This window comes from Muscardinus avellanarius (assembly GCF_963383645.1).
Source record: "Muscardinus avellanarius genome assembly, chromosome: 5".
Lineage (NCBI taxonomy): Eukaryota > Metazoa > Chordata > Mammalia > Rodentia > Gliridae > Muscardinus > Muscardinus avellanarius.
In genome coordinates this window covers 130189806-130216832 of record NC_137790.1, presented here as the reverse complement: position 1 = coordinate 130216832, position 27027 = coordinate 130189806, and the positions used below count along the sequence as shown (strand labels likewise).

The 27027-nt window shown below is 50.2% G+C and overlaps 1 protein-coding gene across 1 annotated transcript in view; it reads left to right on the top strand.

The window, feature by feature from the left end:
- Nucleotides 1-3355: 3355 nt before the first annotated feature.
- The window catches only part of RASA2 (RAS p21 protein activator 2), a gene marked incomplete at its 3' end in the record, with an annotated part of 118414 nt that continues 94742 nt past the window's right edge, over nucleotides 3356-27027 (top strand). The window contains exon 1 of the mRNA XM_080696407.1: nucleotides 3356-3476. The remainder of the gene's footprint in view (nucleotides 3477-27027) is intronic.

Sequence of the window (27027 nt, the reverse complement as noted above, 5' to 3'; positions counted from 1 at the left end):
TTGATTATCATTTCTTTTAGCATGTAAATAACAAGCTCCAAGTTTTGCTTTAGGAAGACTGAGTGGGGTGTAGGAGGGATGAGAAACCTATTAATAAGAGCACGAGGAGATAGTTGATGAGATAACCCTACAAGATGCTTCAGACACGTGCTGTCAGTAATTATTTAAACCTTATGACAGAACTCCAGGCGTGGTGGCGCACGCTTGTAATCCCCGCGCTTGGGAGGCAGAGACAGGAGGATCGTGCAGGTTCGAAGCCAGCCTCAGCTACTTAGTGAGGCTCTCAGCACCTCAGTGAGACCCTGTTTCCAAATAAAATATAAAATGGGTCTGGGAGTACAGCCCGGAGGTAGAAAGCCTCTGGGTTCCACCCCCAGTACCACCACCAAAAAAAAAAAAAAAAAAAAAAAAAGAAATAAACCTTGACAACCTTTCAAAGAAGGACGAGTCGGAGCCAAGTGCGGTGGCACACACAATCCCAGTATTCGGGAGGCTAAGAGAGGAAGATCACAGGTTGGAAGACAGTCTCAGCAATGTGGCAGGACTTTCAGCAACCTAGCAGTACCTTGTTTCAAAGCAACAAATAAAAGGGCTAGGGAGGGGGGTACAGCTCTAAGTTAGAATTCCCCTGGGTTTAATACCTAGTACTGCTGGGGGGGGGGGGAGATACAGCATTCCCTGTCTAAAAATTTAAAAAGTTCAATACTGACATCATGAAGACTTTTCTACATGTTGTCTTTCAACATGGAATTTAATTTGTATGCTATACAAGGAAGAAAATATATTTTTAGCCCATGAGAATAACCAATTACATTTATTGATTTGTATATGTGGATCCAGCCCAGCATCCCTGGAATGAAACCAGCTTGGTCATAGTGTGCAGTCTTCTTGATAAGGTTTTGAATGTCAATTGCTAGTATTTTATTAAGAACATATATGTGGCAGCATGGTGGCACATACTTGTAATCCCAGCACCTGGGAGGCTGAGATAGGAGGATGAAAGTTTTCCCACAGCCTCAGCTACTTAGTGAGGCCTTTTGCAACTACTAGTGAGACCCTGTTTCAAAATAAAGAATACAAAATAGGGCTGGGAAGCCGGACGTGGTGGCGCACGCTTGTCATCCCAGCATTCAGGAGGCTGAGACCAGAGGATCGCGGTTTGCAGACAGCTTCAGCTACTTAGTGAGGCCCTCTGCAACTCAGTGAGACCCAGTTTCAAAATAAAGAATGAAAAATAGGGCCAGGGGTGTAGCTTGGAGGTCGAATGCCCCTGGGTTCCATCCCCAGACCCGCCAAAAAAAAGGGGGGGGCTGGGGGTGTAACCCTGAGTAAGAATGCCCCTGAATTCCATCCCAAGTACCACAAAAAAGGAACATGTATGTACATATATGTACAACTCTCTGTATGTGTCACCAAGGCAAACACGAACAAAAAAAGCCTTTCCAATTTACTATTAGAGAAGCACTGTTTAGAAAGGTTGAGGCCCTTGCTCAGATGTCACAGATGTAACTGTGTGGAATCAGTCTTCATGCCTGAGTCAAACAAGACAGGCCTTAAAAAACAAAACAAAACTATAGCATGTTGGTACTCTTCAAAGGAGGATGATTTTAACGAGGGTAATGACAGCAAATGGCAATGGGGTGGGGAGAGAGAGAGAGAGAAGGAGGGAGGGGGGAATTTCCGCAGTAGAGGATGTGGCAACTAAAACCAGCAATGGAGCAAGGGATAGCGTCAGCGTCAAGCCCTCCATCACAGGGACGTGAACTCGGCGTTTGGAAAGGAAGCTAGGGGGAAGAGTTTTGGATTTATGCTTTGAAATGCCAGCAACACATCCACAGAGTTACGTTCCTTTTCTTTGAGACACATAAAAATCACCAGGAGGAACAGGGCTCAGCCGCAACAGAGGCAGACAGAAAGTGTTGCCCTCCATATCCAGGTATCCCAGGCCACTCTCTCGGGCTGTCCGGCCTTTGCCCCAGCGGGTTTCCACTCCTTGGCACACACCGGCATCTCCCTGCTGGTCCTCAGTTCCCTGAGTCCCGGCTTCTCTTTCTCACTCCCTATTACCCAGGGTCTCTGACCTTTGGTCTTTGGTCTTTGTCCTGCAGACCGAGCTCTTTGCCTTGACTGCCCAGTCCCTAAAGCTAAGGCTATCCTGACCCTCAGAAGAAGACTTGGTGATTCCTGCTGATGCCCTGGTGAAGAGCTCCTCTGCCCTATTCAGGTCACAGTCTCTTCCTTCTTAGGGCAGCAGTTAACAACTTCAAGACCAGGAAATCATCTTCCTCATCACATAACCAGGGTATTATTCATGCAGTTTACTCACTGTAAAGGGTTCCCTGGAGATAAAACTAACAATTAGTTGACGATTTACGAATTTCCTAGGGCCAAACATCTTTTTAACACGGCCACTTCCTGCGGTGGTCTTCCCTCTTTCTGATTCCCAAGAGGTAGCAAAGGCTTCGGAATTTCTCCGTGGGAGGGTCTCGGGGCGCTGCACTCACGCCTCAACAGGCGTTCAAGATCCTTTTCTGGAACGAGCTTTGGCAGCTCGTTCAAAAACTCGATTTTTTTAGCCGGGCGTGGTGGCGCACGCTTGTAATCCCAGCATTTGGGAGACTGAGCCAGGAGGATCGCTGTTCGCAGCCAGCCGCCTCAACTACTTAGTGAGGTCCTCTGCAACTTAGTGAGACCCTGTTTCAAAATAAAAGAATACAAAATAGAGCTGGGGGTGTCGCTCGGAGGTAGAATGCCCCTGGGTTCCATCCCCAGACCTACAAAAAAAAAAAAAACCCAAAAAACCCACCTCGTTTATTCCTACAAGTAAAGGTCTGTGGGTCAGTGGTGCGGACACGTGGATTTTGTTGGGGAGTGTCTAGGGCACCTATTGGGCTCCTTCTGCCTAAGATAGTTTTGGGGTCCACCGCACTGTCAAATTCTCTCTGCTTTCCACGGGAAGTCCCCTGATTTCGGGGGCCCATATTTCCCCGAGGGGAGCCCACAGAGGAGCCGGGGATCGCAGGAGCCGGGTTTCCTTCCTCAGTGCATATATGTGTGTGTACGGGGTGGGGGTCCCAAGGCTTCTCCGAGCCACGACGGACGAACGCGCCGCGCCGGTCAGCGGCACCAGCCCGGGCTCGGGTCGACAGTCGGAGGCGGCGGGGCGGGGCCTGGTCGGGCGGGGCGGAGTCGGGGGCGTGGTCAAGAGCGGGGGCGTGGCCAGCGCGGCGCTCGCCGGGGCCTAGGCGGCCGCTGGGCTCCGCCTCGCCGGGCTACGCAGGCGGCGGGGCTGCGGCACGGGCCGGGCGGCACCATGGCGGCGGCGCCTGCTGCTGCTACTTCTGTGACTGCTGCGGCGGCTGCTTCTTCTCCCGAGGCGCCGGCGGCGGCGGCGGCGGCGGCGGCCGCCGAGCCCGAGGCGGGGGACGAGGACCATCGCGAGGTCCGCGTGCTGCAGAGCCTGCGGGGCAAGATCTGTAAGCACAGCGGGGGCCGGGCCGGGGGCCCCGGCGGCGGCGGGGGCGGCGGCGGGCGCGGCTGAGGGGGTGTGTGTGTCGGGAGGCGTCGCCTCGACGGGGCGCGTGGGCCGGGCCGCCCTCCGCGGGAGCGCGCGTGCGCGTGCGCGGCGCGGCGCGGGCCGGGGGCGTGGGGAGCTTCCGGCCGCCGGGCGCCGGCTGTGGGGCTGCGCGGCCCTGGGGGGCCCGGCTCGGGGGGCGCGCGGGGGGCGGGCGCGGCCGTGGGGGGCCGCGCGGGGGGCGGGCGGAAGCGGGCGGCCGGCCCGGGGACCGAGCGGCGGCGCGGCGACACCTGTGCCCGCCCCGCCTGGCTGCGGCGGGAGCTGGCCGGCAGCGTGACTGACAGGGGCTCGGGCAGGATGTAGTGGCTTCCGGTGAGCAGGTCTCAAAACACAGTCATCCAATCCGCACTTAACCCACTTAATTCCTTCCCTTCTCAGGCATTTAATTGCCGCTTTTGTGAGCGAGCCGCACCAGTTGGCTAAACGCAAATTTTTTTTTTTTTTTTTTTTTTTGCTCAGAGGCTCCGAGCATTACTGTCGTCGACCAACTGGAGTTCATTCATTTGGACATTTTTTTTTTTAATTTAAAGAAGTTTATTAGAAAGATAGAAATACAGAAAATGGAAATACAGCTCCATACCAGACTGGCGTGGAGGGGTGACTCGAAATGAATACACCTGGACATGTTTTTTTAAAATGATTCTTTGGCATTATATTGCCTTTCTTCTTCTTACGTCTTCACATTTTATTGAGACAAGAAGGTCTCCTTTTCTTTTTTTCCTCCCCCTTATGTGAAGATCAATACAACTTCTTCTGCTTTTGTCGAAAATTAACACGATTTTCTTTATTCTCAGGTTGGAAAGGTGCTTCATGGCTTGTGTAAAAAACCCTTAGTTATGAGGGATACTTCTTTAAAGTAAATGGGATTGCACTAAAACAGCTGTGCTCTTTCTTGGGCGAGTTGTAAAATTTTCTCCTCCTTGAATAAAGATGTTATTAGTTGATCCTGGGTCCTTCCACTTTCTTTTCAGGTTACTCTTTGAAATATTTGGAGTTTTATTATACCCCAGAAGCAAATGTTAAATTCTCTTCTTTTCAGATTACTTTTTTTTTTTTTTTGGTGGTACTGGGGATTGAAAGCAGCGGCATTCTACCTCTCAGTTACACCCGCATCCTTGTTTTATTTCACATTTTGAATAAGTTCTCACCAAATCCCGGAGGATCCTGTTAAATATTTGAGGCTTGCCTTCAATCTGCAAACCTCCTGTCCCAGCCTCCCAAGTACTGGGATTGCAGGCAGTACACCACCATGCCCAGCCAAGATTGCAGTTTTGAAACATGGACAATGACACCAGGGAAGTAGATGTTTTCTAAGTTTTTAACATTATAGATCATTTTTAGGATATAATGCCTTTTTAGGACTTAGAATAAATCTTATATTTAATATTTGCACACATTTTACTTACTATTAATTAATACTACATGGGTCAGAATGCCCCTCTCCATCTGGTTTTCCAAATTTTTACCACGCTACTTTTACTTACCTTTTAATGTTACTTGCAGTGGGCCTTGCCCTGTTGGAGCCTCACAGATACATAATTGCAGGTTGTACCGGAAACCATATATACATTTGTCTAGGAATTGAGGGCCAGGGTAGGGCTGTTTGTAGAAGGACTCGGGAGCTTTGTACTTCCACTTGCCCCACGGCAAAGACCACTGAGAGCAGTTTGGTAAGGTTAGCTGTAAGTGAAGCTTGGGTCTCCTGATTAAGAAGCACAACTTTGTTTCTATGGTTTAGAGCCAACTGCACTACCCATACTATGGATCATCTACTTGCTGTAAATGGTACTCTATGGTATATGGTATTGTAGTATTATAACTATCTTTCTAGTCAGCTTCTTGCTTTTTTCTTTTTTCTTTTTTGGTATGGGGGACTGAACCCAGGGGAGTTCTATTTCTCAGCCACATCCCCACCCAGCTCTATTTGATTTTTTTTTTTTTTTTTAGCTTGAATAAGGGTCTCTCGCTAGGTTGCTGAAGGTCTTGTTGTCAAGGTGATCCTCAAACCTCTGATCCTCCTGTCTCAGCCTCCGAGGTATTAGGATTAATAAGTGTGCACCGCTGTGCCCGGCTTAGCTTCCTGCTCTAAATGGCTCAGCTTATCACTAAGGTCAAAGAGTGACAGTGACATAGGACATATTTATTAGCATATTTATGTGCAGAATTCTCCACCTTCCATTTCTTTGCTCCTTTTATCTGGTATAATCCAGAGTCGGTTGTCCTTCAGAACCTCGTGAAGAGGTGCTGTTTTCTGTTCCCTGAAACTGACAGGTAGCTTTTGAAGGGTGGGGGCTGAGGGGAGGAAGAGTCTCCAGCAGGTAGGTGCTAAAGTCGCAGATGTGGGTCTGTGGTGGTCCTGACAGTGAAGATGTTAACGAGGCAGCTTGGGGAAGTGGGCACTTATGTTTCTTTACCTTGGAAGAAGGCCTTATAGTACCTGCTGCCCAGGAGATGTGCCTCCAGATTCTAAACTGCTGATTGGAAGCCTCTGATCTGGACTGTTAGAGATCCATAGAACTGAAAAAGAGCCGGAAAGGAAGCCAGGTGTGGTTGCAAATGCCCATAATCCTGGTATTTGGGAGGTTGAGACAGGAGAATCACAGGTTCAAGACCAACCTCAGCAAGTTAGCAAAACTCTCAGTAACCTAATGGGACCCTCTTTGGGAAAAAAAAAAATAAAAGTGGGGGGGATGTAGCTCAGAGGTAGAACACCTTTGGGTCCAATCCCCCAGTAACACACACACACTAAAAATATCTGAATGGAAATCCTCCTATTCCTGCACTTTCAAATCCTTCACCTCTAGGTCATCGCAGCGCAGAGTGAGGATGGACTGATTTTTAAAGTTCTAGAGAGAGACAATAGTCCACAACCTTTAGGGCTTCTTCTGTATTTAATAATTTCCCATATACTTAACAAGGTGAAAATACTAGATTGACAGATTGAAAAAACATTTTATGGCCAGTTTCAATAAACTGATGTTAGCAAATCCAGTGTTGCTGACAGTGTTTTGTCTTGTACACTGGTCCCCAGTTTTCTGAGGTCATTTTGGTGTCCTGGGAAACCACAATGGTTCTGAGTGCTCTGTTTCCTTTAAATGTATTCAAGAGACAAGCTTGGTTGTTGGTAGAGTTGTCATATGAACTCTTTTTTTTTTCCCCAATACTGGGGATGGAACCCAGGGGCATTCTACCTCTGAGCTACACCCCCAGCCCTATTTTTTTTCCTGGTACTGGGGATGAAACCAAGGTCATTCTTCCTCCAAGCTACACCCCTAGCCCTATTTTTATTATTTATTTATTTGCGCGTCTGGGGATCGAACTCAGGGGCTTTCAACCTCCAAGCTATACCCCCTGCCCTGTATTTTATTCTTCATTTTGAAACAGGGTCTCACTGAGTTGCAGAAGGCCTCACTAAGTAGCTGAGGCTGTCCGCGAACCGTGATCCTCCTGTCTCAGCCTCCTGAATGCTGGGATTACAAGCGTGCGCCACCACGCCTGGCTCCTATTTTTTATTCTTTATTTTGAAGCAGAGTCTCACTGAGTTGCAAGCGGCCTAAGTAACCGAAGCTGTCCTCGAAACTGAGGTCCTCATTTCTCAGTCTCCCAGATGTTGGGATTACAAGCATGTGCCACCACGCCTGGCTATATAAACTCTTAATAAAGAAAAGTAGCTTGCAGGGCAGACTTGCCCCTCTGGTCTGAACTCCTGTGCAGTAAGGAGTAGGTCTACTAGCATACCTGAAGCACATTTGCATGCTCTTCCTCCCAAAAAACCCATACTCAGCCAAAAAAGGAGGATTTGGGCTCTGTTACGTATCTTATGGCTTCATACTGATATTTTGTGACCTTTGTTATTAACCTTTTTTTGCTCAATTTTTCTTATGTCCAGTTAAATTGGACTGTAAAAATGTTGTCAAAAGGGCCCAGACTGCATTATACATGGGTTTATGTATCCAAGGGGGACCAGATTGACTAGAGACCAAATGTGAAGACTGGTGTGAATTTGTGGATGGCGGTGCAGTGTGAGATCTGTGTGGTCGTGATGTGTTCCAGAACTCTCTCGGCGTCCCTCATGTTTTCAGGCAGTGACTTAGGCTCCTCTGACAAGGCAGGGAGGTTGGGTATGGTAAGTGCCTGCGCTCAGAGGCCCAGAGAAGGTAGTCACCTGGGCCTGACTCTTCATTTCCAGCGTTTCTTAACCTCTGCGTGCCTCCAGGTTCTCGTGTAAAATGGGGGTAGTAAGAGTACTTACCTCACAGGTTGCTGTAAGGATTCAGTAAAACGCCTGTTCCCCCCCCCCCCAGGAGACAGATCAGCCACACATCATCTCTTGGGGAAGAAAACAGTAGGAGATAAAAACTCATTTTTATCTGCCATTGTCCAACATATACTAGTGTTTCCTGGTGTACGGAGCTGATTAAAATGCAAGGACCCTATTCTGCTTTGTACACTGTTAATTAATATTCATGTGATTTTAGGCAGCCTGTTTACCTTTGAGCTTATCTTTCTTAGCTTTATTTTATTATTAATAATCAAGTTGTGGATGGCCTCATTGAGTATCTGAGGCTGGCCATGAACCTGCGATCCTCCCGTCTCAGCCTCCCGAGGACTGCGATTCCAAGCCTGGGATTCCAAGCGTGCGCTGCCACGCCCGGCTTTCCTTATCTTTAGAATGGGAATAATGCTTCGTCACTATTTTGTACATGTTGTTTCCTCTCTCGGGGATTGTTTTTCTCCTTTATCTCACTCCATATTTATGTCAGGGAACTCCATCCAGCTCATCCTTCAAAAGCCTGCTCCTTGTGATCTTCTGCTGAAGCCCTCTGTGGGGCACGCCCACCACCATCTCTGACCGGGGGCCTTTGACCTTCCCGCTGCTGGGGAATCAGTCAATACTCTAGCACGGTTCAGAGAAATCACTTCCATATTTCCCGTTGTACTATACGCTCTTCCTATGTAGAATTTCTTCTTGTTCTTCTTTTTTTTTTCTTTCCTTTAAACTGTCTTAACCAGAACTGAATAGGCCTTTAGAGAATGCCCTACCTTACAATGTTATCCTGAGGGTAGTTTGAGACACTGGGTAGGAAAGTGTTTGGTAAATTATACAGCTGAACAAAGTAGAAGCTGTTAGCCGGGCGTGGTGGCGCAGGCTTGTAATACCAGCGCTTGGGAGGCTGAGACAGGAGGATCGCGCAGGTTCCAAGCCAGCCTCAGCTACTGAGTGAGGCTCTCAGCAACTTAGTGACACCCTGTTTACAAATAAAATAGAAAATAGGTCTGGAAGTGTAGTCCAGAGGTAGAAGGCCCCTGGATTTCATCTCCAGTACCACAAATAATTAACTAAATAAATATCAAAGTAGAAGCTGTTAGTATTATTAAAAGAAAACTGCACAAATCTGTCCGGAAGTTCATTTCTTTTAAAATGACAGTGCCCACTAAACTTAGATTTGAACTGAGGCCAAAGTTGCCTCATTAGGAAAAGGATTAAATTTTTCTAAATCTCCAATGGCTTATTATTAGGGTGTTTGAATATTGTTACCTGGCGGTATTCATGGATATTGTTACTAATTGGTCCTGGTGCCTGGAAAAGAAAATCTGATAATTATACTTTATCCATTAAGCATTTATATTTGGCATGGCAGGTTTGAATTTTTTGGTAATAAAGTATAAGTCAAAACATTTTATTTACTACCCAGTAGAGTTGAGAGGAAGAGATTTAAAAGAGTTTTTTCATACTAAGAATTCGTTACTATCAAATATTTGAAATGGTACACGTTATTTAATAAGTTAATAGAGGGAGATTAAAAAGGGTTGTTCGTGCTAATAATTCATTATTGTCAGCAGCTTGAAATGAGACGATGGGTTATTTAGGACAGAAGAAGAACCCATCTTTGACATGGATAGAAACTGGAGAGAAAAGGGCTCTTTGTAAAAGCTCACAGAGTGGCCTGCTAATCACTTGCTCTGCGGAAGACGGGAGGCAAACCTCAGTGAGTTCATAGAGTGGTTTTGTTTTTTAACTAAGACCTCTTTGAATAGACTCTTAAGTGACTGTGGGACTAATGTAGCTACAATAAAGCCATATCGTTTTTATCTTTTAATCATAGCTGTTAATCCTATTTCCTTGTTGATGTGCTTTATGGGGTTATTTTACAATAATATCAGATTATGTGTTTTATCTGCTCATGAAGTTCTGTGCCCTCTTGACAGCTACTAAAAACTTTTGTTATATGGTTATATATTAATGTTAAATTTAAAACTTTATATGATATATGTAATATGCATTAAAGAATTTTATTATTGATATATATTAAGAATTTTTTACATATCTTGAGCTTTGTATGGTTGCGCCCCCCCCCCCCCCCCCCCGCATCTGGGATGGGACCCAGGGGCATTGGACCTCCTAGCTACACCCCCTGCCCTATTTTTTTTTTTTTTAATTTGAAACAGTTGCAACAGGGTCTCACTAAGTTGCAGAGGGCCTCACTAAGTAGCTGAGGCTGTCCGTGAATCGCCATCCTCCGGTCTCAGCCTCCCGAATGAGCGTGCGCCACCATGCCCAGCTTGTATGTCACTTTAGTCATCAAAAATTCCTAGCTAAAATGTCATGTCTTGTAAGGTTATATCAATACATGTGCAAACACTAGTGAACTATAATTGACAAATGTGTTCCTGCGAGTTTGGTGAGCAGTGCTGTTCATAACAGGATGACTTGGGGCAAATTCTTTAACTTTAAGGCACCCTTACTTGGAAAGTGAGAGGTTTGCTGTGGTTTTTTTTTTTTTTTTTTTTTTTTTTTTTTTTTTTTTTTCTTTTTTTTTTTTTTTTTTTTTTCTTTTTTCTTTTTTTTTTTTAATTAATTTATTTTTTAAATTGGTGCATTGTAGTCATATATCAATCACATTGGAGTACAAGACTTGAGAGGATATACAAGCACACATCATCCAATTAGCCCTCCTCCAGCCCCCGTCCCATTCCCTCCCCCTCCCTCCATCCCACACTTCTTTGGTGATTTACTTTGATACATTTGTTTATGTACCTCCTGCATTTTAAAGAGGCTCCGTCCTCCAGTATTACATACCCTCTGATTGATCACATTAGTTGCTTCACTATAGGGCCCTTTCTATAGCTCAACCTCTTCCTGTTGCCCTTTTCCTCCTAGTTATTGCTGATTAAGAGAAGCGTCTGATTTATATTTTCTGCGATATTTCTCTGTGCATGCTGCGTTGCAAGTACCAATCCCACTCTTGATGGTCCCAGTAGTGGCCTGGCTACTCAGTGGACTGATCCAGACCTCGCTGGCTCACGCAGCGGCCTTGCCTCATGGGAGGACCCAGTTCTGGTCTCGCTGGCCCCTGAACCGGTCAAACCCCTAAGCTGGCTTTGGTCCCGACCTTGGAGGCCGTAGGAGTGAACTTGCCTAACGCCAGGCTCCGATGCTGACCATTGGCCCCTGCACCGGTCTAACCCCTTGGCAGGATTCCAATCCCGGTCTCGGAGGCCCCAGCACTGGTAATGCCTCAAGGCAGGCTCCGATGCCGGCCTCACTGGCCCCAGCACCGGCCTAACCCCTTGACAGGCTCTTATCCTGGCCTCAGAGGCCCCAGTACCGGCCTTGCCTCATGGCAGGCTCCGATGCCGGCCTCACTGGCCCCAGCACCGGCCTAACCCCTCGGCAGGCTCTTATCCTGGCCTCGGAGGCCCCAGTACCGGCCTTGCCTCACGGCAGGCTCCGATGCCGGCCTCGCTGGCCCCAGCACCGGCCTAACCCCTCGGCATGCTCTGATCCCGGCCTCGGAGGCCCCAGGACTGGTCATGCCTCACGGCAGGCTCCGCTGCCGGCCTCGTTGGCCCCAGCACCGGCCTAACCTCTCGGCAAGCTCTTATCCTGGCCTCGGAGGCCCCAGTACCGGCCTTGCCTCAAGGCAGGCTCCGATGCCGGCCTCGCTGGCCCCAGCACCGACCTAACCCCTCAGCAGGCTCTTATCCTGGCCTCGGAGGCACCAGTACCGGCCTTGCCTCACGGCAGGCTCCGATGCCGGCCTCACTGGCCCCAGCAGCGGCCTAACCCCTCGGCAGGCTCCGATCCCGGCCTCAGAGGCCCCAGTACCGGCCTTGCCTCAAGGCAGGCTCCGATGCCGGCCTCGCTGGCCCCAGCACCGGCCTAAACCCTCGGCAGGCTCTTGTCCTGGCCTCGGAGGCCCCAGTACCGGCCTTGCCTCACGGCAGGCTCCGATGCCGGCCTCGCTGGCCCCAGCACCGGCCTAACCCCTTGGCAGGCTCTTATCCTGGCCTCGGAGGCCCCAGTACTGGCCTTGCCTCACGGCAGGCTCCGATGCCGGCCTCGCTGGCCCCAGCACCGGCCTAACCCCTCGGCATGCTCCGATCCCGGCCTCGGAGGCCCCAGCACTGGTCATGCCTCACAGGAGGCTCCGCTGCCGGCCTCGTTGGCTCCAGCACCGGCCTAACCCCTCGGCAAGCTCTTATCCTGGCCTCGGAGGCCCCAGTACCGGCCTTGCCTCACGGCAGGCTCCGATGCCGGCCTCGCTGGCCCCAGCACCGGCCTAACCCCTCGGCAGGCTCTTGTCCTGGCCTCGGAGGCCCCAGTACTGGCCTTGCCTCACGGCAGGCTCCGATGCCGGCCTCGCTGGCCCCAGCAGCGGCCTAACCCCTCGGCAGGCTCCGATCCCGGCCTCGGAGGCCCCAGCACTGGTCATGCCTCAAGGCAGGCTCCGATGCCGGCCTCGCTGGCCCCAGCACCGGCCTAACCCCTTGGCAGGCTCTTATCCTGGCCTCGGAGGCCCCAGTACTGGCCTTGCCTTACGGCAGGCTCCGATACCGGCCTCGCTGGCCCCAGCACCGGCCTAACCCCTCGGCAAGCTCTTATCCTGGCCTCGGAGGCCCCAGTACTGGCCTTGCCTCACGGCAGGCTCCGATGCCGGCCTCACTGGCCCCAGCACCGGCCTAACCCCTCGGCAGGCTCTTATCCTGGCCTAGAGGCCCCAGTACCGGCCTTGCCTCAAGGCAGGCTCCGATGCCGGCCTCACTGGCCCCAGCACTGGCCTAACCCCTCGGCAGGCTCTTATCCTGGCCTCGGAGGCCCCAGTACCAGCCTTGCCTCACGGCAGGCTCCGATGCCGGCCTCGCTGGCCCCAGCAGCGGCCTAACCCCTCGGCAGGCTCCGATCCCAGCCTCGGAGGCCCCAGCACTGGTCATGCCTCGAGGCAGGCTCCGATGCCGGCCTCGCTGGCCCCAGCACCGGCCTAACCCCTCGGCAGGCTCTTGTCCTGGCCTCGGAGGCCCCAGTACTGGCCTTGCCTCACGGCAGGCTCCGATGCCGGCCTCGCTGGCCCCAGCAGCGGCCTAACCCCTCGGCAGGCTCCGATCCCGGCCTCGGAGGCCCCAGCACTGGTCAGGCCTCAAGGCAGGCTCCGATGCCGGCCTCGCTGGCCCCAGCACCGGCCTAGCCCCTTGGCAGGCTCTTATCCTGGCCTCGGAGGCCCCAGTACCGGCCTTGCCTCACGGCAGGCTCCGATGCCGGCCTCGCTGGCCCCAGCACCGGCCTAACCCCTCAGCAGGCTCCGATCCCGACCTCGGAGGCCCCAGCACTGGTCATGCCTCAAGGCAGGCTCCGATGCCAGCCTCGCTGGCCCCAGCACCGGCCTAACCCCTCGGCAAGCTCTTATCCTGGCCTCGGAGGCCCCAGTACCGGCCTTGCCTCACGGCAGGCTCCGATGCCGGCCTCGCTGGCCCCAGCACCGGCCTAACCCCTCGGCATGCTCCGATCCCGGCCTCGGAGGCCCCAGGACTGGTCATGCCTCACGGCAGGCTCCGCTGCCGGCCTCGTTGGCCCCAGCACCGGCCTAACCTCTCGGCAAGCTCTTATCCTGGCCTCGGAGGCCCCAGTACCGGCCTTGCCTCAAGGCAGGCTCCGATGCCGGCCTCGCTGGCCCCAGCACCGGCCTAACCCCTCAGCAGGCTCTTATCCTGGCCTCGGAGGCACCAGTACCGGCCTTGCCTCACGGCAGGCTCCGATGCCGGCCTCACTGGCCCCAGCAGCGGCCTAACCCCTCGGCAGGCTCCGATCCCGGCCTCAGAGGCCCCAGTACCGGCCTTGCCTCAAGGCAGGCTCCGATGCCGGCCTCGCTGGCCCCAGCACCGGCCTAAACCCTCGACAGGCTCTTGTCCTGGCCTCGGAGGCCCCAGTACCGGCCTTGCCTCACGGCAGGCTCCGATGCCGGCCTCGCTGGCCCCAGCACCGGCCTAACCCCTTGGCAGGCTCTTATCCTGGCCTCGGAGGCCCCAGTACTGGCCTTGCCTCACGGCAGGCTCCGATGCCGGCCTCGCTGGCCCCAGCACCGGCCTAACCCCTCGGCATGCTCCGATCCCGGCCTCGGAGGCCCCAGCACTGGTCATGCCTCACGGGAGGCTCCGCTGCCGGCCTCGTTGGCTCCAGCACCGGCCTAACCCCTTGGCAAGCTCTTATCCTGGCCTCGGAGGCCCCAGTACCGGCCTTGCCTCACGGCAGGCTCCGATGCCGGCCTCGCTGGCCCCAGCACCGGCCTAACCCCTCGGCAGGCTCTTGTCCTGGCCTCGGAGGCCCCAGTACTGGCCTTGCCTCACGGCAGGCTCCGATGCCGGCCTCGCTGGCCCCAGCAGCGGCCTAACCCCTCGGCAGGCTCCGATCCCGGCCTCGGAGGCCCCAGCACTGGTCATGCCTCAAGGCAGGCTCCGATGCCGGCCTCGCTGGCCCCAGCACCGGCCTAACCCCTTGGCAGGCTCTTATCCTGGCCTCGGAGGCCCCAGTACTGGCCTTGCCTTATGGCAGGCTCCGATACCGGCCTCGCTGGCCCCAGCACCGGCCTAACCCCTCGGCAAGCTCTTATCCTGGCCTCGGAGGCCCCAGTACTGGCCTTGCCTCACGGCAGGCTCCGATGCCGGCCTCACTGGCCCCAGCACCGGCCTAACCCCTCGGCAGGCTCTTATCCTGGCCTAGAGGCCCCAGTACCGGCCTTGCCTCAAGGCAGGCTCCGATGCCGGCCTCACTGGCCCCAGCACTGGCCTAACCCCTCGGCAGGCTCTTATCCTGGCCTCGGAGGCCCCAGTACCAGCCTTGCCTCACGGCAGGCTCCGATGCCGGCCTCGCTGGCCCCAGCAGCGGCCTAAACCCTCGGCAGGCTCCGATCCCAGCCTCGGAGGCCCCAGCACTGGTCATGCCTCGAGGCAGGCTCCGATGCCGGCCTCGCTGGCCCCAGCACCGGCCTAACCCCTCGGCAGGCTCTTGTCCTGGCCTCGGAGGCCCCAGTACTGGCCTTGCCTCACGGCAGGCTCCGATGCCGGCCTCGCTGGCCCCAGCAGCGGCCTAACCCCTCGGCAGGCTCCGATCCCGGCCTCGGAGGCCCCAGCACTGGTCAGGCCTCAAGGCAGGCTCCGATGCCGGCCTCGCTGGCCCCAGCACCGGCCTAGCCCCTTGGCAGGCTCTTATCCTGGCCTCGGAGGCCCCAGTACCGGCCTTGCCTCACGGCAGGCTCCGATGCCGGCCTCGCTGGCCCCAGCACCGGCCTAACCCCTCAGCAGGCTCCGATCCCGACCTCGGAGGCCCCAGCACTGGTCATGCCTCAAGGCAGGCTCCAATGCCGGCCTCGCTGGCCCCAGCACCGGCCTAACCCCTCGGCAAGCTCTTATCCTGGCCTCAGAGGCCCCAGTACCGGCCTTGCCTCACGGCAGGCTCCGATGCCGGCCTCGCTGGCCCCAGCACTGGCCTAACCCCTCGGCAGGCTCTCATCCTGGCCTCGAGGCCCCAGTACCGGCCTTGCCTCAAGGCAGGCTCCGATGCCGGCCTCGCTGGCCCCAGCACCGGCCTAACCCCTCAGCAGGCTCTTATCCTGGCCTCGGAGGCACCAGTACCGGCCTTGCCTCACGGCAGGCTCCGATGCCGGCCTCACTGGCCCCAGCAGCGGCCTAACCCCTCGGCAGGCTCCGATCCCGGCCTCAGAGGCCCCAGTACCGGCCTTGCCTCAAGGCAGGCTCCGATGCCGGCCTCGCTGGCCCCAGCAGCGGCCTAACCCCTCGGCAGGCTCCGATCCCGGCCTCGGAGGCCCCAGCACTGGTCATGCCTCAAGGCAGGCTCCGATGCCGGCCTCGCTGGCCCCAGCACCGGCCTAGCCCCTCGGCAGGCTCTTGTCCTGGCCTCGGAGGCCCCAGTACCGGCCTTGCCTCAAGGCAGGCTCCGATGCCGGCCTCGCTGGCCCCAGCACCGGCCTAACCCCTCAGCAGGCTCTTATCCTGGCCTCGGAGGCCCCAGCACCGGCCTAACCCCTCGGCAGGCTCTTATCCTGGCCTCGGAGGCCCAAGTACCGGCCTTGCCTCATGGCAGGCTCTGATGCCAGCCTCACTGGCCCCAGCACCGGCCTAACCCCTCAGCAGGCTCCGGTCCCATCCTCGGGGGCCCCAACACTGGCCTTGCCTCACGGCAGGCTCCGATGCCGGCCTCGCTGACCCCAGCACCGGCCTAACCCCTCAGCGAGTTCCGGACCCGACCTCGGAGGCCCTAGCACAAGCCTTGCATCATGGCAGGCTCCAATGCCGGCCTCGCTGGCCCCAGCATCGGTCTAACCCCTCTGCAGGTTCCAATCCCGGCCACGGAGGCCTCAGTAGTGGCCCTGCCTCACAGCAAGCTCCGATGTCGGCCACTGGCCCCGGCGCCCGCCTAACCCCTCAGCAGGTTCCGATCACTGTCTCTGTGGTTAGTATTTCAAAGGTTCCAGTTGTAATGTATCAGATCTCTGCCTCCCCCGAATATTGGCCACTGGCATTGCCACTGCCTCCACCGTTTCAAATCCTTCCCAGGCTCTTTTTCCACTCTGAATGTTGTCCAGTGTTCCTAAGCATGCGTGATGGTAGCATTCGACATTTGGTGTAATTTCTCCAAAAAAATAAAGTTGGTAAGATCCGGTTTCTGCTTCTCCTGAATACAAGTCTCTACCACCATCGCGAAGAACTCTTTCAACACCGCATTTCTCCTTGGTCTGCGCTAAACTCTCTCCTTATATGTGATGTCTGAGATTCTTAACAATATAGAGAAATAGCAGTCCTCTTTCACGGCGAATTTTTCCATAAGTTCCAGTGCATTTAGATAAGTTTTGTCTGCATCTCCAGTGTCCTGGCATCCATAACGGCTTTCTTACCACCTCTCCGATATTTTTCTTTATCTTTTTCTGTTCTGGGCCCGGTTTCTCCAGGGGTCTGGCGTGCTACTCGCAGTTCGGCCGGGACCCAGAGTCCCGCGATCCAGGCCCCGGCTGGCGTGCCCTGTACTCGACCCCCGCCCAGAACCCAGCGTCTTACTGGGCCTTGTTTCTCCAGGGGTCTGGCGTGCTACTTGCAGTTCGGCCTGGGGCCCAGAGTCCCGCGACCCGGGCCCCATCTGGCGTGCCCAGCCCGCGACCCCTGCCCAGAACCCAGCGTCTTACTTGGCCTGGTTTCTCCAGGGGTCTGGCGTGCTATGCGCAGTTCGGTCTGGGGCCCAGAGTCCCGCGACCCGGGCCCCATCTGGCGTGCCCAGCCTGCGACCCCCGCCCAGAACCCAGCGTCTTACTGGGTCTGGTTTCTCCAGGGGTCTGGCGTGCTACGCGCAGTTCGGCAGGGGCCCAGAGTCCCGCGACCCGGGCCCCATCTGGCGTGCCCAGCCCCTGCTGTGGTTTTTAACATCCCTTCTGTCACTTTGATTATTGCTTTGAACAGGAACCATTTGCTTTGAGACAGTGCATTGGATGTTTTTATTTTAGTGCTTAAATGTGCATAGCATACTTGTGTTATGTAAGATTCACTATTTTAAAATATTAAAGATTTATTAGGTAGGATTGTTTGAATCCTGACTTTTATTATGATCATTAAAGAATTCAGCAGTTCCTAATACATATCTTAGTATGTTAGGGCCCACGAGCCCTTTGGACTGTAAAACAGGTCTACGCTATACAAGAGATGAAAAGGTCCTTACTCTCTTATTCTAAAGTCACTCTTAAGCAATCATTGTTTTTATTCTCTATATTTACAGAGAATTATAAAAATGGAGAGCTGGAAGGTGGAGAACTGTGTTCCTTTTACATGCAAAGTTCATTTTACACATGAAGACTGATAGCCAGAGATCCAGGTGTCACACAGTTAGGGCCGGTTGGGCACTAGTTCACTACTATGGAAATTCTTTCCAGAATGCCACACGCTGTTAATGTGTTACTTCGAGTGTTGCACATGTACTGCATATAATGTTTGAAGATGCCCTACCTCCCTAGTGGTTCCCACAAAGTGGCCTTAGATTGCCACTGAGCTTTCTATACACTTTTCATCATTTCTTAAGAAATTTGTAAGTGGTTAGGACGAATGATAAAAGTATGGCTGTAGCCTAGGTGGAGATTAAACCCGGATGTTTACTTATTTATGTCATACTCTACCTCAGCCCTTTCCAGTCTTGACTGCCGATCATCATCACCTGTGAACTTAAAAAATGCTGAGGTCCAGGCTTTATCTCTTACTTACCAAATCAGAATTTCTGGAGTCGGCCTGAGCATATGAAAGTTTAAACATTTTCAGTGTGCAATTTGTGAAGCTCGGATGGTTAACCTCTGCTGTTGCCAGTTGAACAGCCCAGCCACAAACTCTGCCCGACTGCTACTTGTGACCACTGAGGGGTAGTAACACAAAGTTGGTGTGTCACGAGGATGTTTTATACATCTTAAATAGATGTATTCAATTGATTAGATTATACAAATACTTGGCTTAAAATTTAAACTATATGAAAGGGTATACATTGAAAAGTATCCTTCCTTCCATTATACACTGGCTGTACCTCCCCAGAAGCAAGCATCACCAGTTTGTTTTTTATCCTTCCCAAGATTATTTAAGCATCCATAAACATAAGTGTATGTGTATTAATATATATTTTCCAACAACACAAGAATCATAGCAAAATATATACGTTGTTTTGCATCTTCCTTTTTTACACTAAGTATGGCTTGACAATTTTTTAATATCTATATATCTAGACAATGAATTCATTTCACTGTCTGGATATGTTGCAGTTTATTTAACCAGTCTCCTGTTTACTGACATTTAGGTTGTTTCTAGTCTTTGGTGTTACATACCTTACTGCAACTATGGTAACTACATTATTACAATTTGATATGTGTGTCATTTTAATATAAGTACATGAGTCTTTCTGTAGGATGTTATTAGATGTTGGTGAATAAAAGGACACATACATTTTTATTTTGGAAAGACAGTGCCAAATTGTCCCATCCGCAGTGTATAATGCTAAGGGCATGCTTTTTCCCTTCTTTGCAGTTCTGGGGATTGAACCCAGAACCTCTTGCGTGTGCGGCAAGCACTCTGCCACTGAGTTGTACTGAATGCCTATTTCTTTACACTTATGTAGTGTGTATTATAAAAGTTCCTGATATTTCTTGGTCTCTAAGATGAAAACGAACCTTTCATTTGTAGTTTTAACGGGCATTTTCTTTTTTTTTGCGGGTTTGGGGATGGAACCCAAGGGCATTCGACCTCCGAGCTACACCCCCTGCCCTACTTTTTATTCTTTAATTTGAAACCGAGTCTCACTGAGTTGCAGAGGGCCTCACTAAGTAGCTGAGGCTGTCCGGGAACCGTGATCCTCCAGGTCTCAGCCTCCCGAATGCTGGGATTACAAGCGTGCGCCACCACGCCCAGCTTTTAATGGGCATTTTTAATAGAAGATGAAGTCTTCATATTTTTAAGAGCCATTTGTACCTTTCTGTTTATTCTTTTGTCCTTTTCTCACAGGTAATTAGTCTTGTTGATTTGCAAGAATGCCTTATGCCATAAGGAAGTTGGCTTTTTTTTTCTTTAGTGGAAATATATTTAAATATTATATGTTTTGCTGGGTGTGGTGGCGCACACTTGTAATCCCAGTACTTGGGAGGCTGAGACAGGAGGATCGCAGGTCTGAAGACAGCCTTGACAACTTAGCGAGGCCCTCTGCAACTTAGTGCGACCCTGTTTCCAAATAAGAAATAAAATTGGGCTGAAGGTTTAGCTTAGAGGTAGGATGCCTCTGGGTTCAATTCCCAAGGCCACACACACAAATACATGTTTTGGCTGATGCCTGGGTTTATTCTTGAGAAATTTATTATGCGATCCAGTAACTTGTATAATGTCTAGTGTTAGTTTTGGGTTTTTTATTGTTGTATTTTGGTCCTGGGGATTGAACGTATATAATTTTGAGCTCCAGCTCTAGCCCTTTTTTAAAAAATTTGTGTTTCTGAAAAATAGGGTCTTGGCTAGGTTGCTGAGGGAATTACTGAATTGCCGAGGCTGGCCATGAACCTGTGATCCTTCTGTCTCGGCCTCCGAAGTACTAGAATTACAGGTAGGCGCCACCATGCCCAGCGTTGGTGTTAATTTTGAATAGAGACAGAAAAAGAACTGTTTGAGGAAAGTTAAGTGCTGACTTAAAAACAAGGATTAAAAAGCAACAGACTGGGAGGAAATATTTACAACATAACATTTATTTTGTGCGAGGCATCACAGTACTACACTTTATGCATATTAAGCTACCATTACTATCCCCATTTTTGTAGATGATGAAGAAACAATAGCTAAGCTTAAGTAAACTGACCAAGATCAGAGGGTGAGTGAGTGGTGGACCTGCTGCCATTAAATTAGGCAGACTGGCTCCATTCTATCCTATTACTCTTAAAACTGTCACTGTATTTATTATTGCCCGGAATATGTCAATCATTCATATACTTTTTGTGTGTGTGTGGTACTGGGGATAGAACCCAGGGGCATTCTGCTTCTGAGTTATACCCCCAGCCCTATTTTTTATTCCTTATTTTGAAACAGTCTCACTAAGTTGCAGAAGGCCTCACTAAGTAGCTGAGACTGGCCACGAACTTGCGATCCTCCTGTCTCAGCCTCTGAGTACCGGCCTACAAGTGTATGCCGCCATGCCCGGCTCATATACATTTTAAAATGAACAAGGCCATTGGAAAAAGAAAAGAATTTCACAGGAAAGAAGGTACAGATGTCCAATAAATATATCAAAATACTGTTTTCTTGAGTTCTCTGTACATTCTAGGTATTAGTCCTCTTATCAGAGGAGTTGTTGGCAAAAATTTTCTCCCATTCTGTTGGCTCTTTGTTAAGGTTCTTGATGGTTTCCTTTGCTGTACAGAAGCTCTTCAGTTTAATGCAATCCCAGGTATTGATCTGCCTTTTCATTTCTTGTGCCTTTGGGGTCTTGTTGAGAAAATTTTTACCTGTGCCTATGTGTTAAAGTGTTGAACAAAAATTAATTAGGAAAATAATGAAAAATTTAAAAATTGGTTATACAAACATTTTTTCCCTCAATAGTAGACAAAGGAAATTAGCCTTACCTGTAAGGGTTTAAATTTCTCCAGAGAGTATATTTGTGTATTGGTTATGTTACCAAAAATGACTATTTGCATAAATGAATTTAATACGATATTAGTCCTAAGCTGTGTGTCCTTCTTGCTTTACTTTTTTTTTTTTGGTGGGTCTGGGGATGGAACCCAGGGGCACTTGACCTCCGAGCTAGACCCCCTGCCCTATTTTTTATTTATTGTTGAAACAGGGTCTCACTAAGTTGCGGAGGGCCTCACTAAGTAGCTGAGGCTGTCCGCGAACCGTGATCCTCCAGTCTTAGCCTCTTGAATGCTGGGATTACAAGTGTGCATCAACACACCCGGCTTCTTCTTGCTTTACTTTTGAAGACTGTCCTAAAGATAACCAACATTAGGTTTAGGTGACATTTTGAGTGCATGTATAAATAAGTCAACTTTCTGTGCAGCTTTTTGGTAACTTTTTTTTTTTTTTTGTGGTACTGGGGTTCCTGGAAGCCCTTCTACCTCCGGGCTACACTCCCAGACCTATTTTATATATTTTTTAAATTTGGAAACATGAACCGGGAGTGGTGGCGCACGCTTGTAATCCCAGCACTTGGGAGGCTCAGACAGGTGGATTGCACGGGTTCGAAGCCAGCCTCAGCTACTTAGGCTCTCAGTAGCTTAGTGAGACCCTGTTTCTAAATAAAATATAAAATAGGTCTGGGAGTATAGCCCGGAGGTAGAAGCCTCTGGGTTCCATCCCCCAGCACCACAAAAAAAAAAAAAAAAAAAAAAAAAGGAAACATGGTCTCTTAAGCCAGTGCCACTGGCTTTGAACCTGCACAATCCTCCTGTCTCTGCCTCCCAAGCGCGGGGTTTACAAGCGTGAGCCACCATGCCCGGCTTTTGGTAACTTTTTATTTTGATATTTTTTATTATTTAAAACTTAAAAGAGCTGGGCATGATGGTGCATGCTTGTAATCCAAGTATTTAGGAGGCTGAGACCCGAGTATTTGGGAGGCTGAGATGGGACGTTCAAAGCCAGCCTCAGCTACTTAGGCTCTCAGCAACTTAGTGAGACCCTATTTCCAAAGAAAATATAAAATAGGCCGGGCGTGGTGGCACATGCTTGTAATTCCAGCACTTGGGAGGCTAAGACAGGAGGATCATGGTTTGTGGATAGCCTCAGCTACTTAGTGAGGCCCTTTGCAACTCAGTGAGACCATGTTTCAAAATAAAGAAAATAATGTATAAAATAAAGAACTGGGAGTGTGGCTAGAAGGTAGAATGCCTCTGGGTTCCACCCCCAGTACCACCAAAAAAAAAAAAAAAAAAAAAAAAAAAAACGAAAGAAGAAAGAAAGAAAGGAAGGAAGGAAGGAAGAAAGAAAAGCAGGGGGTTATTTCCTAGGAGTAAGTGTCAAGGTGCAAGACCAGGTGCTCAGGTGCTCAGGAAGTCTCTGTTACCAAAGCCCTTGTCCCTTTTCTGCCGCATTGCCTGTCTGATAGTCTATAGGAAGGGGTTGATGTGTACATTTCTGTCGTCAAGACGTTGATAACAGACTAAAGTCTAATTTGATTGGTAGGTAATAAAGTTAGAATGTGTGGATACAATAAAAGTTACTGTTTGGGGGTTTATAAAAATATTCGTTTGAAGCCGGGCGTGGTGACACATGTTTGTTAATTCCCGTGCTTGGGAGGCTGAGACAGGAGGATCACACAGGCTCAAAGCCAGCCTCAGCTACTGACTGAGTGAGGCTCTCAGCAACTTAGTGACACCCTGTTTCCAAACAAGTGTAAAAGTAGGTCTGGGAGGATAGTCCAGAGGTAGAAAAGCCCCTGGGTTTCACCCTTAGTCACACACACACACACACAAACACACACACACACAATATTCTTTTGTTTTCCTGATTGTTCATGTGGGATTCTTTGTGCTAATGAATAGCTTAAGTGTGTGCACATACACACACACACACACACACACACACACACACACCTTTTTTATGTCTGGGTGCCCCCCACTTTAGACACTATATCAGAATAAGTTCCATTTTGGCTTCCTGACCCATATACAGCTTGTCCATGGGCCTCCAGCTCCGGGCCTGGCTCCAGGCCTTCTGCTTGCCACCCCAGGCTCTCTCGGCTCCTTAGGAGCCTTGCTCAGCTTCGCGTGGCTTCAGGGACCACTGGTCCAGTCTAGAAGAGATTCCCACCATCATTGCTTTAGGATTTGGCTTGCAACCTAGAGAAGGGGCCTGTAGGGACCCCAGCAACCAGCACACATGAAAACCGATACCAGAAGTGGGCCCAATAGGAGATCCTGCCTGCACGTGGTGGTCCATTAGCCATGGACACTTCCTGGCAGTACCTGGTGAAACTTGCCTTTTTATGTACAGAAGTGTCTTAACTTCTTGTTGTAGACTAAGCTTCACTCAGGGGTGATTAGTATGATAGTAATATAGACAATGTGTGATGGTTATTATGTATATGACTTGTACACAGCAACTGGTCCCTAATCATGTTCTGTAGACCTTCTTGCTGAGGAATTGCTGCTTACCTAATGGGATATTTTTGAAGAGTTGCAATTGAATTTGTGCTGTAATTTTGACTTTATGCTGTGTCAAGAATGATACATAGTTCAGGGTTTAAATTTTTTATCTTTATTTTTTGGTGCTGGGTATTGATCCCAGGGGCATTCTACCCCAGCCTCCCTCCTCCCCTTTAAAACAGGATCTCAACAATTGCTGAGACTCGCCTCCTATCTCAGCTTCCCAAGTACTGGGATTACAGGCGTGTGCTACAGTGCCAGGCTGCACATAATGCTTTTTTTTTTTTTTTGTGGTACTAGGGATGGAACCCAGGGGCATTCTACCTCTGCGGTCCACCCCCAGTCCTATTTTTTATTCTACATTTTGAAACTGGGTCTCACTGAGTTGCAGAGGGCCTCACTAAATAGCTGAGGCTGTCCTTGAACTGTGATCCTCCTGTCTCAGCGTCCTGAATGCTAGGATTACAAGCGTGCGCCACCACGCCCAGCTTTTATTTACTTATTTATTTATTTATTTATTTATTTATTTATTTATTGTGGTACTGGGGGTAGAACTCAGAGGCTTTCTACCTACGGGCTATACTCCCAGACCTATTTTATATTTTTATTTGGAAACAGAGTTTCACTAAGTTGCTGAAAGCCTCACTAAGTAGCTGAGGCTGGCTTCGAACCTGTGTGATCCTCCTGTCTCAGCCTCCCAAGTGCAGGGATTACAAGTGTGCGCCACCATGCCTGGCTTTTTATTTTTTATTCTTTATTTTGAAATGGGGTCTCACTGAGTTGCAAAGGGCCTTACTAAGTAGCTGAGGCTGTCTGAGAACCGCGATCCTCTTGTCTTAGCCTCCCAAATGCTGGGATTGCAAGCATGCATCATCATGCCTGGCTTGATCCATTTTTCTCTGTTTTATATTTTTGTTTTTGTTGTTGGAAATGTATGATAAAGTTTACATATTTTCATTTCTTTCACACCTTAAATTTTTTTTTTTGGGGGTGGTACTGGGGTTCCTGGAAGCCCTTTTACCTCCGGGCTACACTCCCAGACCTATTTTTACTTTTTTTTTGGAAACAGGGTCTCCTAAGCCAGCGTGCGTGGCTGGCTTCGAACCTGTGCGATCCTCCTGTCTCTGCCTCCCAAGCGCGGGGATTACAAGTGTGCGCCACCACGCCCGGCTACACCTGAAGTTTTCATATTTTATTTCGGGTGATATTTTTGTAATGGACATCGTATCCTGAGTACTGAAGCCAGTTGATGCCAGATTGTGTGGTTTCTCTCTGTAGCTTCTTTTCCGTTTCTCCTCTCCTCCTTTTGCCTAGGTGGGCCTTTGCAGCAGAGTGATTTTCCTGAGCATAGTTCTGAGCACACAAAAGCTTATAGAGAGTGGCGTGCAGCTCCCGAGCCTGGCAGGCCCCCCTCACCTCAGCTCCCGAGCTTGGCAGGCCCCCCTCACCTCAGCTCCTGAGCCTGGCAGGCTGCCCCTCACCTCAGCCTTCCCCTCTGACGTCTTCCCTCCAGTCGCTTTCTTCCTGTGTACTGCTCTCTGCCTCCTGTGCCCGCTGTTCCACCTCCAGAACTTGTTCACATCGTGTCTCCTCCTGGATGGAGGAGGATGGGCTGTCCTTCTACTCCTCAGATCGATATTTTGAAAATATATACCACTTGAAGAGTTATTATGAAGATTAAGTGAATGCTATGTGTAAGACATGTATAATTTATTCATAAAAGGTAGCTGTTACTACGGTTTGGCTTTTTTCCTTACTCCAAATAGCTTTTATCTTAGGATCATCCTGCCCAGGATCGTGGCCCTTCGCAGTCTCCCTTTTTGTGATGTGTGTTGGCCCTTACCCTGTATTAAAGATCCCCTAAGACAGGAGTAGGCTCTTCACACTGCTCTTCAGAGAGAGCTTCAGAAGGGATGGAAAGTCCAGGCTGGAGAGTTGGACTTATGCAAAACCACCTTAAGCTGGGCGTGGAGGCGCACGCTTGTAAGCTCAGCATTCAGGAGACCGAGACAGGAGCATTGAGGTTCCTGGACAGCCTCAGCCTCTTGGGACTGAGGCCCTTTGCAACTCAGTGAGACCCTGTTTCAAAAAAAGAAAGAATAAAAAATAGGGCAGAGGGTGTAGCTTGGAGGTCGAATGCCGCTGCGTTCCATCCCCAGACCCGCAAAAAACGAAAACCACCTCACCAGCTGTGTAAGTGACTTTGCTTTAATGTGTAAACAGGATCGGTAGTGCTTGTTCTTAGAGCCTTATAGAGTTGTTGTGTACATCAAATGAGAGCGTATTTACAGTGTTGGAGCATCCAGCTACTTAATAAATATCTTCATTTCATATCCTGGTAACGTTCTCACCTAGGACGTACAGAAACACACATTAAAACCCTCTAGGTAAGCCAGGCATGGTGGTGCATGCTTATAATCCCAGCATTTAGGAGGCCAAGACCAGAGGATCGCAGGTTCACTGCCAGCCTCAGCAGCTTAGGCCCTCAGCAACTTAGTGAGACCCTGTTTCAGAATGAAAAACAATAGGGCTGGAGGAGGGTGTAGCTCAGGGATAGAATGCCCCTGTTCAGTCCCCCGTACCACAAAACAAAGCAAAATAAAAGCCAAACAGAGAAGCCTGCGGACACGAATGTACTCATACCCAGACCTCCACGTAAGCACATAGGTGCATCCGTACGTACATCTACAGAACCAGATACACCAACGTCTCTTCTTAGTAGCCTGCTATTTAGGATTCTCGTGCTAGATACAATTCATGTGATAGGATTTGGATTTACCATCTGATGAGTTTGCTGACAGTCATTGACCTTGTGCACAGAGTTTTGGCCACCGTTCTATTTGTGCTAATTTATCTTACCAGTTTTGATTTCCAGTGTTGTTTATCTTCCTGCTTTTAACTGTTTACTTTTTGACAGCTGTTGAAAATCTACTGTTCTTTAGAAATGGCTCTGTGTCCCCCTTCTTCCTTCAGGTATTAATGCAAGACTTGAGGTTCTCAGGGAAGCCTCCCTTGCCCCCTCCCCGCTCCTCATGTGCTGCCCGTTCCTGCTTCATGTTTACTACTAGTGCAATAAAAATGTCATAAATGTATTCTTACTGAAGTATCGTATTTTTTGTCAGTCTCTTCGTCTGTGTTAGCCTAACAAGGACATAAGTTTTGACTATTTTGCTCACGGTTGTCGCCCTACGTTTTAGTAGGCTCTCAGTAAATATTCGCATGTGTGAATTTCAGCATTATCTTATTTTCAGGTTATCTGTGTAGTGACACTAAAAGGAGACTTGAGTGCTTCTGACGTTTGGAGCGGGTTGACATAGATCAGCTTTCACATTGTACGAGGAGCTGACATGCGATGTATTAGTTTTCTATGTGGTACTAGAGCCTCTTTTGGCTCGTCCCAAAGTTATATAAACACGTTCTTACTTTCTCAGTAGATACTTGATGAGGCGTTATGAGCTAAGCCTGTGTACGGATGGGTGCTGTCCCTCGAAGTTCAGAGCTCAGAGAAGACACACTCAACCCTCC